At 39.0% G+C, this 14,304-nt stretch overlaps 1 non-coding gene across 1 annotated transcript; it reads left to right on the top strand.

Moving 5' to 3' along the window:
* Positions 1 to 1,379: 1,379 nt before the first annotated feature.
* Trnal-caa (transfer RNA leucine (anticodon CAA)) lies at positions 1,380 to 1,454 on the top strand. The gene has a single exon. It is a non-coding gene; the product is annotated as a tRNA-Leu (tRNA).
* The last annotated feature ends 12,850 nt before the right edge of the window (positions 1,455 to 14,304 follow it).

Raw genomic sequence — 14,304 nt, 5'->3', positions numbered from 1 at the left:
CAAGTAAGTGCACACTTCGTTAGGACCTTTGTGGGCGACATGTTTGTGACAAATGCCGTTTTGCCGTATTGTCTGTCTTTCAGATTCTGAATGCCTAAAACATTTAACAGTCAGCTGCCGGAGACAAAATAGGTCTTGAACAGGTACTCTTGGTAGATGAAGATTCTGCATGAAATCTAAGCTCAAACTCAAAATATGTTTATTTTCTTTGCACAGCCTTTCACTTACACTCAAAGCAGAATAAAATTTCTTAGCTCTTCTCCTGTGCACCATTAAATCACAAATCGCTGTCCGTCGAGATGCCTCATTCAAACTTTTGCTGTTTTATTTCTCACCATTAACTGCTCACATTCACAACACGCATTTCCTTTGCTCTGCCGAAATGAAGGTCAAAATTTTGGTTAAATATTTTCACATAGTACCCGTCTTTGATAGGCAGAAGGGAATTCACTTCTTTGAAAAGCTCGTACGAGATTCTTCTATTCAAGTCAGGCTTAAGTAAAGGAACGCTTTACCAGCATAATGAGACTCCTTCGTCGGAAACGATGATATGTGCTCATGAACTTTGGCAATTTCAAATTCTGATATTGAATTACCGCTCTTTGATTTTTCTCTTTCATGTTTAGGGTTTTTTCCAAGCATAAGTAGCTGTCTTATTTTTCTCACCCTTTTTTCGCCAACAGCAAATGAGCTTGGGAACGCTTGCCTGCAAATTTGGATACAATTTCTTCCCGCCATGCAATGATACAGTATTTGATAGAATTTGCCTTTGGACTTTTTCCTTTCTTTGATCTACGTCGTTTTACTTTTTCTGCCTTTATTAGGCTCTGAAGGTAAAGATTATGTTCATGTTCACTTTTAAGATCCAGAAAAGGTGTGCGAATTGATAACTGATCATCTTGACTGGTGGATTCAAAACACTTGAAACTGAAAGCACAAGGTTGTCCGACAAATTTTGTTGGTATTAGCTTACCTCCATAATTGGTATGCTCCAATCCCTTTAGTTTAGCAGTTCTGATTACATTTAGTTCGTACTGCTCAGTTGACATACAGTCTTCCTCCTCATTTTCTTATGGATGTGTTCAGCTTCACAATCGGATTCACCCATATTGATACTATGAGGGCACAGCATCACATCCTACTGCTTACTCTACAACTATGACTTTGAAACAAAGCATAGATGCATACTTATAAGTTTCTCGAAACTCGGTTGCCAACCTCACAGCTGTTCACCTAATCACAATTGTGGTCATAATTTTTTCCCCGAAACTCTGCGGAACTGTTCAAATGTTGTAGAGAGCATTCGAGAAAAATAGTGTTTCGAAGGTAGGAGACGAGGTACTGGCGGAATTAAAGCTGTGAGGGCGGGGCATGAGACGTGCTTGGGTAGCTCAGTTGGTAGAGCACTTGCCCGCAAAAGGCAAAGGTCCCGAGTTCGAGTCTCGGCCCGGCACACAGTTTTAATCTGCCAGGGAGTTTCATATCAGCGCACACTCCGCTGCAGAGTGAAAATTTCATTCTGAAAAAAATATATGTCTCTCGGAAGTCGGGTGGCGTCTTCACAAGTGGTGAAAATAGGACTCCCATTATTGCAATTATCTTATAAACTATTGTCTGCAGCAAAAATGCCAATAGAGGTTTCGTGTAGGTCTTGGTGAGTTATTCAGAACTGTGATCAGTATTTTTTTCACAAATTTCGTAATTGATCCTTTTACATGATTAAAATTTTCTCGAAGGCTCTTGTTTCTTTCGCGAATTTCAGCAGAACTATTCAAAAAAATTTTCTGGGAACCCTAGAGCTATCGCAGCACTCTCAGTAAAGTCTAAGGAAATGTGTACTTCTCGAAAGTCGGGTGCCAACTTCACATGACTCAGCCGAGGTGGCTACGTGAAACTTTTTCTATTAGAGGAAGCACACTGCCGTGCAGCATGCGAGGAAACGAAGCTACTGAGAGACGGTGCCTCAGTCCCAGTTCGTTGCTGCTTCTAGGAGGCTTCACTTCGTGACTGGCGGCAGTGCGACAGTTGCGCCATTTTCGCGATACATGTGTTGGCTTCAACCATGCTAGAAGCAACCCTGCATAGTCAGTCAGTTGTAGACAAGGCACCTGCAGTAGTGTGCTCTTGGCTGTTTCGTGACTGGTTAACGTGCAAATGCGGGATTAGCAACACGAGCAACCAGCATTACGGTTCCACCAATGTTAAAAGCGGGAAGCCTGTCACACAGCCGCTGTCTGTGCGCTTATATTACGTAGTTACTCATGGCTAATTACTATTTTTGTGGTTCTGAATTCCCAAAGCTCAGTTCTCCTTTTCTGATTAATAATGTCTCTCAGGACTGGACAAGTTGTCGTTGTTCCACATTTTCTCATGCGACCTTGTTTCTTTTTATGTACAACTCGCTTGACTCATTACTAGGGCCAGAATTTCAATTACCTAAAAAACAGTGAAATATGCAAGCATTTATGTCCTAAAACTTACATAAATATGACCTTAAAAATAAAATATTACTTAATAGAAGTTTATTTAAGGGGCTCCGGAACGCCCTATACTTGCAATGTTAAAATAACGCTTATAAATTACATCTTTCCTCACAAAGTATTTGAGGTAGGAAGTTGAACTTTTTACAGATTATTTATTGGAATATGGGCTACAACACAGAGATTTTACAAAATTTTAGTTCAGTTATTAAAGATGATTTTTTTTCAATTGTAATGAAAATTCACAACATTTTTTTGCAATTTTTTATTTATATATTCAGAAATATACAGTTTTTTGGAAAAAGTCTGTGTTAAATTATGCAGAAGGTACTGTGTAACATTTACTGAAAGTTTGAAACAAAATGTTTGGAAGATCCTTAGAAAACATGTAATTAGTATGAGAAAATAAAAGTTTTGGGAATCGAGCGACAAAGATTGGATTAACTTTTTAGTGCATTCCAGGTCCATAGGATGGATTATCTTCATCATCTGCAAACTCCTCCTCCAGCTTCCTCTTGTTCCTCCTCCTGTTTACTCTTGCTTGTATTTCTGGACTCTTTACAGCCCTGTCTGCAGCCCGAAGGCGTTCCTTGTCTAAAGCAAGCATCGCTCGTACCATGTTAGAATCTATCTTCATTGGCATATTTCTAAATACCTTGCACCTTACAATGTTGCCATCATTGAAAGTCGCAACAGCATCATACACACCAAAGTGAAGTGTTTCTATTCCAACAAATACAGTCTTGGGGATTCTCGACCATATAACACTATTTACACCTTCATTGGGATTTTGAGTTTTTCCGTGAATACACTTTTTCAACAGTTCAGGTGCTGCTAAGTCTCTGAAAATAGGTTAGCCACAACACATACTTTATCTCACATCACTAAAATGTACCTGATGAACACGGACGTTAATAATAACACCATTTGACAGCAGTTTAACAGCGCCACAGTGGGTCACGCCCATGTAGAACACATTTCAAAAAAAATTTAAAAATAGTTGTAGTCTTCGGGATTGAATAAATTATATATCTATTAAAAGGTAATAGTCTGCAGATTCAGAAAACGCAAAAAAGTAAAAATTGAACTTTTCATGATTTTGAGCCTTTCCGGAGCCCCTTAAAGCATTCTTGTTTGTTTATTTAATTTTTTGATTCACCATACAGTAATACAAAATTCACTTCTCAAAATATTGTAAGTATAGTCCTTTCTTTCTGTAGGGTTTTAGCTAATTTGCACCTATTTTTTGAATGTTTGAATGTTTTATTTTGTAAACACAAAGTACAGTGAAAAGATCATCTATCGACACAGTAAAACAATGTTTTTACTTCTACATAGTATTTAAAGGGTTTCATATTATTTAATAGCGTATGTCAATCTTCAGTAACTGCAAAGTTGCACTGGATCACAAGGTGCATTTTCAGGTTTACCATTGTCAAAGATCTACGGTTGCCGCTGAGGATAGTTTTGTACCTGGAAAAGCTCCTCTCCACTTCACAAGACGTCACTGGAGCGTATCTGAGGGCAGCCAGGCCACTGGAGTTCAGCTTTGTTTCAGTATCTTCAAATGTTGCGGTATTCCCTGAAAGACTGTCACTAATTTTGCACAGTGTAGAATATCCAGGATTCCGCCTTTGTTGGCTCTGAGAGGGTATTATCGACTCTGTGCAACAATGTTTTATGTTCGCGAAACGCCTGTTGTGGTACACCGATTTTCTGCTACAGTACTGAGAAATAAAGCTGTGTACTAATTTATCTGTTTATCTTTGATAATAGCATGTTAAATATTGTCTCGTGAGCAACATATTCACTTTCTTATTCGTGTGTCCCGTACGATACGAGAAAAACAGTATATGCATTTTTGGCAAAAGTTGACGTAAATATGACCTATTACATTAAAAGTTAGCCGCAATATGACCTATTACTAAAATTTGTTGAAATATGACTTTATATGCACAATCAAAATACATTTTTCGACACTAAAATGCCTTAATTTGTGTATAAATTGTTCTAAAATTCACCCTATAGTTCAGAAAAAAATATGAATTGTCATTAAAATCCAGGCCCTACTCATGACAAACAGCAGATCGCCGTATAGTCCAAAAACGTGGACTGGCAAATTTCCACTTTTCGTGACAATACTGCCTCGCAGTTCTGTTTTTATCGATATTATAACTGATCTGATTACAGTTGTCTGTTACTCAGCAGTAGTTTCACCCTTTTCCCTTCATTAAACTTAATTATCTGGAGGAGACAATTCCCTGCTGTAAGTAAAGTTTTCTGATATCTCCACGGTCCAAGCAACAGAAGATTACTAGGTAAGATCATTTTAATCTGAGGGTAGGAGAAGTCGTGACAGGCAGGACTCCTCGATTCTGTTACTTCAATTTTCAATTCACAACATCTATAGAGGATGACATCGTCATTTCCTAGTACACTCCTAGTGGACGACCGCTAGCCCGTAGAGCCAGCAGCAGCGGCGTGGTGGCTGCCCAGCAGGGGTCGGGCCAATCAGCGGCCTTTAATTGGCAGAGCCTTCCCCGGACCCCAGGCGAGCTCAAGGGCGCAGCCTCCGGGCGACGTACTTTTCCGCCTTCGTAAACACGCACGTCCTGCGTAGCGAGGGGCTATGGGTGGCCATCGTGACACTAATGGTCGCCGAGGGTGCTCGTTAAAGGGAAGCCAGATTTGTCGCAAGCGGCGCAGCGAAGGTCACCGAGAACAGATTTCTTGTTTCACTTGCTGTCGTCACGAGTTCTTACCGAAGGTGACTTACAGCAAACAGTGTAGGACAGCACGTGACGAGTAGCGTGTAGACCGTCCGTCCAAAACGCCCCTGGCGTATGAGCGATGTCAGCACAGTAAATACGGTGTGAGCCTGCACCAGCAACTGTCTATAGCAGACGTTGCAACTACACTCGCTTGCGTGGCCTCAGACGAGGCCAACCATATGCGACGGTTTGTTGTTGTTGCAGTCTTCAGCCCTGAGACTGGTTTGATGCAGCTCTCCATGCTACTCTATCCTCTGCAAGCTTCTTCATCCCCCAGTACCTACTGCAACCTACATCCTTCTGAATCTGCTTAGTCTATTCATCTCTCGGTCTCCCTCTACGATTTTTACCCTCCACACTGCCCTCCAATGCTAAATTTGTGATCCCCTGATGCCTCAGAAAATGTCCTACCAACCTGTCCCTTCTTCTTGTCAAGTTGTGCCACAAACTCCTCCCCAATTCTAGTCAATACCCCTCATTAGTTATGTGATCTACCCATCTAATCTTCAGCATTCTTCTGTAGCACCAAATTTCGAAAGCTTCTATTCTCTTCTTGTCCAAACTATTTATCGTCCATGTTTCACTTCCATACATGGCTACTCTCCATACAAATACTTTGAGTATCTCATTTCCTCATCTAATTCCCTCAGCATCACCCCACTTAATTCGACTACATTCCATTATCCTCGTTTTGCTTTTGTTGATTTTTATCTTATATCCTCCCTTCAAGACACTGTCCATTCCGTTCAACTGCTCTTCCAAGTACTTTGCTGTCTCTGACAGAATTACAATGGCATCGGCGAACCTCTAATTTTTTTTATTTCTTCTCCAAACATCGGGGAGAGCTGTCGGACGCGAAAACTTCCAAATTTACTCAGAAAAATATACTAAGCTCGCCAACGAACACTCCATAAAAATGCATTCTCCGTCATCAGCGAAATGCGACCGTCTCGCCGCCCATGTAGATCAAAGCACCGCAGGCCGTGCTTCACCAAGCTTCTAACCACGACCTTCTCTTCCAAAATGGCTACAGCATTTGGAAACCCTCGTCCTGACGTGACTCAAAAGAAACACTTCGTATTACATTAAAATACTATAAACATAATTTTAACACTTTATACACATATTATATATAAAATTAAATTAAATTTTCCTATCGATTTGTATATGACTTTTGATTTTTCTGTCTGTAATAGTTTATTCATAAATACTGATTTTGTGCTGACGATCGTGTTTTTCTAGGTTTTAAAAAGTAAGTAAATATGAATAAATAGAGTTTACCATATTCATGTTTCCTACTTGCATCTCGTCTAGGGTACTGACGCTTTTTTATTATTTTAATTATTATTTAGCAAAACAAAAAATTGTGGAGCAACATAATTAAAAATTTGTGTAATATTTTCACATGTCACTCTGACTGCCTGACAGAGCTCAACGAGATCCACCCAATGACACTTCACTTGTTCTAAATGCATAATGCATTTCTGAAATACAAATTTTTGCTGGCTACAACAATATACCAAATATTTTTGCAATAATTTATACAGTATTTCAGTTATCGATTGCGCGTCTTTACTGGCACAATCGTCTTCACACCGAGAGAGGTGGGGCAGTGGTTAGCACACTGGGCACGCATTCCGAAGGACGAAGGATCAAACCTGCGTTCAGACATCCTGATTTAGGTTTTCCGTGATTTCCCATAATCGCTTCAGGCAAATGCCTTTGAGAAGGCATGGCCGACTTCCTTCCCCATCCTTCAATAATCCGATGGGACCGCTGATCTCACTTTTTGGTCCTCCCCACCCCCCACCCAATTAACCAATCAACCATAAATTCAGAGGAAAGGGCAACGCTTTGACGACATAACGGACGTTCAGGCCAACGTGACGCGAGATTTGAACAACATCCCAAAGAAGAACAGACAATTTCACATGTTTGTATGGACGTTCTGTGCGTTGTACTACGATGGGGGGACACTACATTCAACACCTATTGAAAGGTGGCTACACTGAGCCACAGCGCCAGAAATCGCGCCAGAGAGTATTGTTCCGCCGCCTCCACTGGCAGTGATTATTGAGACGTAGCGGCAAGCAGTGCTTGCCGAGAAGTTGTGGTGGACACTGCTTGTAGCTGAAGTTAGAGTGAGATGTGGTAGTGGAGAGTGTTGTTCCATGTTTTATGCATTGGTTTGATGGGAGAGATAGCAGATGTTGTTCTAATGGAGATATTGTAAAGGTCAGAGTGCATTTCGTCAATATATATGGAGGTATTTTCTTTTATTCTTTTATTATTTGTGGTATATGGAGGTATTTTCTTTTATTCTTTTATTATTTGTGTGTCCTGAATAATGTGCCATTACAAGTTCAGTCAACAAAGCATCTGGCTTGTGTTCTTGTATTAGAGTGTAATTTTGGTTTTCTTGCACAATTATGGTATTTGTAATTTTCTTTTATCATGTCAGTATAATTGCTATTTAAAAATTCTTGTCTTGTTGAAGAAGAACCGTGTCAGATGTGCGTTGAGTCATACTACCACATACAGAACAGCTACACTTGTGCTTTGTTGGTTTCGTAGGTTTTATAGTTGCTGGGGACTTAATTAATTATTTGTATTAACTGAAATTTTCATTTCATTCTTTGTGGTTGTTACATGCAGTCAGATTGCGTACAAAAACTAGTCAGGGCCAGCCGTTTACGAAACAGCGTAATCGGACATACAGCTACTAAAAATATTTGCATTCTTATATCTATATTATAATTAAGCCCCCATGCACGTGGCGACCGCTGCTTCGGATCGTCCCTTGGAATTCTTCTGATTGTAAAAATAGTAGACAGTAGTATTGTTGTAGTAATTTGTAGTTTAGTAATTGTAGTCTATTTTGCATGTGTAGATTTGGTAATTGTCATTCTTCTAATGGTATTTTTTTTCTCAGAATTTGATTTGTTGTCTTGTATACGCGTTTGACAATTTAGTGCAATTATTTCAATTGTTCGATTAATCGTGTTTGAGGGAAACATTTCATGTAAATGGTATTGTTGGAGATAAAGAGTCATTGGGTGTAATTTTCATATAGTGACGAGTTTTGTATATTTTGTAAATGATTACGCGATCAATGAAAAAGGCAAAAATGATGAATAGTGAGAATGACGAAATTGTTAACATGGCGAACTCGCCAACACAGGAGAACAGTGTGATGAATAATGAAGTGCAAAACAATGTAATAAGTCGGGAAAATAGTCCGGAACCATTTCAAAATTTTTCTCAATCAGAAAATTCACAGAATCCGAGATTAACAACAGAAGATTCTGGAATAGTATCGAACACAGATAGCTTTACAGCTACGACGAACGAAGCTGGTTTTGCGGGAAATGTTAGGGGCGAAAATAATTTCGAACAAGTTAACATGGAGCAGTTGATGAGTGCAATATTGAATTTACGATCTGAATTAAAAACAAATAGGGAAACAATGGCAACACGGTTAGACTCACAAAGGGAAACAATGGAAGCACGGTTAGACTCACTGGGATCACAAATGGGAACAATGGAAGCACGGTTTGGATCTGAATTAAAAACAGAGATGGGAACTTTGGAAACACGGTTAGACTCACGAATAGGGACATGTTTCAAAAATATGAAAGATGAATTAAAGAAAGAAATCAGAGAAGAAGTACAACCGATTTTGAATTCTCACAATAATAGATTAATGGCAGTAGAGATTAGACAAAGGGAACAGGATAGAGAACAGGAAGAAAAAGATCGCGTGATAGTACAAAATTTTGCAGAGTTAAATTTACATCGTGCACACGATAAGGAAGAAATAATTGAAAGAACCGAGGAATCCGTACCAAATGACAGAATAAATAACCTAACACAACAATGTGAACAGTTAACTACCAAATGTGTTAATACTGAAACCCGAGTCGCGACACTTACGGAAGACGTAAATAAACAGAAAGAACAAATAGGTGATTTATCGGAAAGAGTTGAGGAGATTTCAGACAAATTGACAAGTCTTAGTTTAAATGGGGACAGAGATTCAGATGATACAGCACCATTGCCATTTGCAGAAACCGAAGAGTACCAGAACATAAATAAGCATGTTGAAAATCAGGGAAAATTTAATGAACGCGTTAAAAGGGAAGTTGAGGCATTACGAAAGCAAGTCAAACAGATCGAAGGCGAAATCGTAGGAAAAGATAGCAGAAGAAATTTAGAATCACGGATAGCAGAGGGCTTTGAAGAAAATAATTTGTTTCATTTACGGGATGCAACAAGAGATCGCCATGCGCGCGAACTTGACAATAATCGACATTGGGACAGGGACAGACGCGGTAGGTCTTTGTCGCCACGAGGCGAAAACTTTGACTATAAACACTTTTTGACTGTTCGGAAATTTAAGATCTTCCGCAATTCTAACAATGACGTACATCCATGTTCATGGCTAGATCAATTTACGTACGCACTTCCGCCAGATGTGCCACAAAGTCACAAACTGGAAATTATGTGCAGCTATTAATGTCCTCAGGGGATTCACTACTCTAAGTGAATATGTGCCGTAGCGAGCATAGGGCCCCGAGCTGTAGTGGTGCTATTTCTCTTTTAGTTTTCTGTACCGCTGCCTACTCTTTCACTATTCTTTGCATCTATCGAAACAACTCTTCAACTATCACTCTATCTAGAGAGCATGTAAACAATAACCGGATATGACTGTTTTACCCAAAAGTGACTTTGGAATTTACCGTTTGGACTTACTATATTTTCTGCAGCATTCATTTGTAGTTTAAACGAAATTTTACCTGTTCATCTTCGTGACAATATTACTTCATATGTTGACGACATTCTTATTGCTAAACATTCTTGGAGTGAGCACAACAAAATTTTGGATTCATTGTTACGTATCTTTGCAAGAGTTGACATTACTGTGAACTTGGAGAAATCTGAATTTGGTCGTTCACGGGTGAAATTTGTTGGTCACATTATTTCTACAGAAGGTATTCTTCCTGATCCAGAGAAATTGGACGCTATTCGTAATTATGCTGTTCCTACCACAAAACGTGATGTTCGTAGTTTCCTTGGTGTCTGTAATTTTCTTAGACGCTTTGTTAGATTGGACAATTTGGCCACACCTCGTTTTTGCGATCTATCTGGAAAGTTCTTTTTAAACGAAAATCGGTCGACAACTCTGTTTGGTTAGTTTGTATTCCTGATGAGTGGGTTAATAAGCTGATTTGGAATACGCATTTCAGTTATGCACACTTTGGTCCCAGAAAATGCTTTCATAAATTGCGAGAAAATTGCTACTTCAATAATATGGAAAAACGTATTCGATTTGTTCTTGCCAAATGCAAATTATGTCAAAAGGCTAAGCCGCCGACAGTTTCTCACAGAACACCGTTGTTTCCTATCATTCCAGCAAAATTAAAGGACATGGCTGCAGTTGATTTGTTCGGTCCAGTGGTTCGATCTACTAATGGTTTTGCGTACATTTTCGTAGCAGTGGAGTTGACATCAAAATATGTGTGTTTTACACCGTTACGCAAAGCAACAGCTCGTTCAGTATCTAATGCTTTCATTAACCATTTTCTTAAAGAAGTGGGTCATGTTGATAAGGTTATATCAGATAATGGATCACAGTTTCGTTCTAAAATTTGGCTTCGTACTCTACGGCGTCGTAAAATTAAACCAATTTTCATTTCACTTTTTCACCCTCAATCTAACGCTTCAGAGAGATGGATGAAGGAAATCAATAAATTGTGTCGTCTTTATTGTCATCAGAATCACAGAACGTGGGATCAGTATCTTCATATTTTTCAAAACATTCTGAATGAACTTCCTAATGACTCAACTTATTTACCGCCTATACTGATATTAAAAAAAACAAAGCACCGACAAATCGCATTTCTGAAATCGTTCCTTTTCCGCCTTCACGGAAACTGCGGCATTCTGAAGTTGTCAACCTGGCTCTACAAAATATTGCATCTGCGGCTGCTAGAAGAGAGAAATCAGCTAAGCATCCTGGTCGTTTAAAAATCCTGTCAGTTGGTCAAAAAGTGTTAATTGAGTCCCATCGTTTGTCTCACAAAGGAAAAGGCTTGTGTCGCAAATTTTTTCTGCTTTATAACGGTCCATATAGAATTCGCAAAATTATTCATGATAACACTGTTGAAGTAGAAACTCTTAAATCACGACGCTCTAAGGGAATACATCATATATCAAACGTTAAAATTTTTGTGGAATGACATACTTGTGAGAAACCAACAGCTAGATGTAAACATGTAGAGAGTACAAGGATACCGCGCTGTGTTTTGGCGGCGGCACATACTCAAAGCAACAGTGAAGTCTGCGCGCCGCACAGGGCAGTCGTTGACCGCAAACAATCACTTCCTACGTCACGCGCCTACAGCTGATCGAGCGCTCAGTGCGAATGCACTGACAGCCATAAACAAATACACAGTCTAATTTCTCCGACTAAATTCAGTATAAAGCTATAGTGACTTGATGAATTCTGTTATTAACATTCAGTATTTTTCAGGATACGGTTCTATAAGATATTTAAGAACTACAGGTAAATTCTGTGCATGTCCGACGTTAAGACGACTTGCTATCGAGAAATTTTCAGGAAGAATGTAATTTCCAAGAAGAAACTAATAAACTAAAAAAAAAGGTAACTGTTAATTGAGTTCATTTTCAGGTAACATATTTCCACTTAGGTACGTACTTTAGACGTAATTTGCTGCTCGCGGTTACGTGATTCATACTTTGTGCTAAATCTCATGTTCTATGAATTTACTTGTGAAGCGACGTGCTTGCGTACGTTAACTGATTTTGACAATGATTATTAATGAACTGAGTTGTAACTTGTGTATATTATGCATCGCTTGGCTGCACTGCTTTTTCACTGATGTCATATTTTTTAATTATGTGCCTGCTGTGCCTATTTATTTAAATTATAATTGTCACCTGATTAATTGTGCTGATGTGGTTAGGTATGTAAGTTATACTTTGTGATTTATCTGCTTGCGCCTTCATGTTTACTTATTAAGATACGATGCTAATGACCTGTTTAGTACGTAAGATATATGTTTACTGCTATGCGTATGGATTGCACATTTACACATTTCTGCTTGTTGTCATAACTATACTTTAATTTGGTATATAGCAATGCTGATGTACAGTGTACAGACATAGAGTTTAGGTTACACTATGGTACTAGTTACAGATTGTTCGCTTGGCAGAGCCTCGTTGTAAGAATTGTGCTGCATCCACTTGTTGACATTCTGTTCACTACTGGTATATTTACTCGCTATTGCTTGCCTTGCTTACGCTCAGTGCCTTATATTTTTAAGATAAGAAAATGAACTGCTATAATTCGACGAACGACATTAGTACAAGAAACTTCATAGAAGTCACATGAGCTGGAGGTTTTATGAAAGCTGTATAAATGTATGCCAATAGGAAGGAAGCTAACGACATGACATACCAACACAGTTATTACACTGCATTTTTCGTGAGCAATTGAAATAGGAAGTGACACTTGACACAAGAAATACTCCACATGTTTGCTTCTGTTTGCCATAATTCTTGAAGTGGTGTACACACTGTGAAATATTAGGATCATTCACACTCCGTAATCGTACTTAATTACTGAGAGTTATTCGAACTAAGTCTGTTAGAGGTCATGTATGCATTCTTTGTTTATAATTCATAATGAGTAGAAGATTTTGGTCAGATGGATTACACAGAGGTTGTGTGTTGACAGTGTGTCTTCGGATTGTATGGGATGAGGAGGTTTGCGTTAGGATTTTATCTGTACTCGATCGAGGAGACTGACTAGAGGAAAGAGTTGTTATGGAAGTGAAATGATACTGGCAATAAGGTTTATATGTATCGACGTATTGAAGAGGTATTATGGAGGTATTGAGATTGTATGAAGTTGATTGGAGTTATGGTGTATAAGAGGTAAAATAAGTGAGGTGCTTTTTTTTTTTGTTGGTCTATATGGAACAAGGAGGATGAAGATAGAAGACTAGAACACTAAAATGGAAGGAAGATTGTCTACACACACTTTGTTAAATCACTAAGCAGTATGTACTTTTTTTTGGAGAGAGGAAGTTGCATATCTTGGCACACTGACAGTTGTTCAGCAACCGTACATTTGATCTGGCTTGGCAAACATTGGTCTTGACATGATAACTATGACGTTGACTTAACTATTATTGACTGTTATACATTGCTGTCACTACTACTCGATACACATGATGAACATGAAATTTTGACAGAAGTGGATTCACACAGTTAACACTATTCAATTACACAGTAGTACTTAATGTGGATGAAAGATGAGTGAGTGTGTTTTGTGTGTTTTCCTTTCCTAATCCTACCCACCTATCTCCTAAATACTAGTGGGTTGCACTGACACCCATAAATATTATAGGCTTACTGATGTTTGTGTATTTGTAATAGTAATATGACAATTATCTGATATCATTTGTGTGTTTGTTATGATTTGTATGTTTAGTGTAAGAGCATTGTAAAAGCATTTGTATGTGCATTCAAACTATTGTTCATGCTTGAACTGTCTGATTAGTGATGGTGAAATTATGGACTGTTACTTGTACTTTTTCTACATGATTGGTGCCACTAGGACATGTTTAATTTCTGCTAATGAACTGTGTGATCAGTGATAGTGAATATTATGGACTGCTGTCTGCACCTACTCAACAATGCTGGGTGCCACTGATGAACTGCTTCTACTAAAATGATGTCACCTGTTGGAGTCCGAACTTGCTTCAACATTGCTGGGTGCCACTGATGGACTGCTTCTACTGAAATGATGTCACCTGTTGGAGTCTGCACCTGTTCCACAATGCTGGGTGCCAATGATGGACTGCTTCTACTGAAATGATGTCACCTGTTGGAGTCTGCACCTACTCCACAATGCTGGGTGCCACAGATGGAGCTACTTCTATGAAAATGATGTCATCTGTCGGTGTCTGCACCTACTCAACAATGCTGGGTGCCATTGATGAACTGCTTCTACTGAGAAATGTGAC

The sequence above is a fragment of the Schistocerca cancellata genome, chromosome 6, assembly GCF_023864275.1.
Source record: "Schistocerca cancellata isolate TAMUIC-IGC-003103 chromosome 6, iqSchCanc2.1, whole genome shotgun sequence".
NCBI classification, from domain to species: Eukaryota; Metazoa; Arthropoda; class Insecta; order Orthoptera; family Acrididae; genus Schistocerca; species Schistocerca cancellata.
The sequence above is the reverse complement of the archived record's forward strand: the minus strand, read 5'-3'. Positions and strand labels throughout refer to the sequence as shown.